Below are 1,141 nucleotides of genomic sequence, written 5' to 3' on the forward strand. Positions count from 1 at the left end.
CAAAGCTGCGTTCTTCCTCTCTCTCAATCGATCGTTTCTCCCTCTCTCTCTGTTCTTTTTCTTTTTCTTATTCAAACCCTCTTTCTTTTACCCTAATTAGCATATAATTAAGTATAAAAGATGATAAAATACCCCACTATTTGTTTCAAGGTTATCTCTTTTAACCCCCAAGTAATTGAATTATTAACATTAAACCACTAACTTTATAATTATAAGCAGGAATAGTCCAAAACGCCCCTTAAAACATTTAACAGAAATCCGACCCAGTCAGGGTTACGCAGTCTGTGACGGTCCGTCACAACTATGACGGTCCGTCCTGCACGTCCGTCACAAAGTTCAGAGAGTTAATTTTATGGAAGATGTGTGACGGTCCGTCGTGCCCACGACGGTCCGTCCTGCCATTCCGTTACGAAGTTCAGAGTGTCGATTTCAGTACCCAAATTTCAGAATTCTAAGTGTTTTGGAACGAGACCCCCACGACGGTCCGTCGTGCCCATGACGTTCCGTCGTGGGATCCGTCGACTCAGCCAGTTTTTCCAGAAATAAAATCTGCTGCTCAAAACGACTAAACAGGTCGTTACAATTTCAGTAAGTCTTATAGTGCAATGAAATTTGGTAATATTCAAACTCTAACTCTATATATATAAAAAAAGATATAGCAAGTTTTTTGTTTTAGGTAGTAAATTAGTTGAAACATTTCAATCAAATTAAAATGGATCTTTAGAAAAATTCATTAGGCTTTGTCACTTCACATATCAATGGAAGGGCTAATTACACTTCTAGTCCCTCAATTATGGATTAATTATAACTTGATCTTCATGATATGTTATTAAGCATATTTAACCTTTAATTTACTAAAATGTATGATTTTTGGCTCCCTAACTATAGGTAAGAAGTATACAATATTTAAATTATTTTTAGAATTATATTATCCTCAAATATGTAATAATACAAAGTAATTTTTAAAGGTAATTATATTGATAATTGAATGATTAACGCTTAAGAATTCATTAACTTTGTGAAAATTCATACATAGAAGAATTTAGAATGCATAATGAAGGTGTAACATCTTTAAACTAAAATTACAGGATCAAAATCGCCTCACTAAATTATATAAGAATAAAGCGATATTAATACTTTT

Source organism: Solanum pennellii, chromosome 12 (genome assembly GCF_001406875.1).
Source record: "Solanum pennellii chromosome 12, SPENNV200".
NCBI lineage: Eukaryota > Viridiplantae > Streptophyta > Magnoliopsida > Solanales > Solanaceae > Solanum > Solanum pennellii.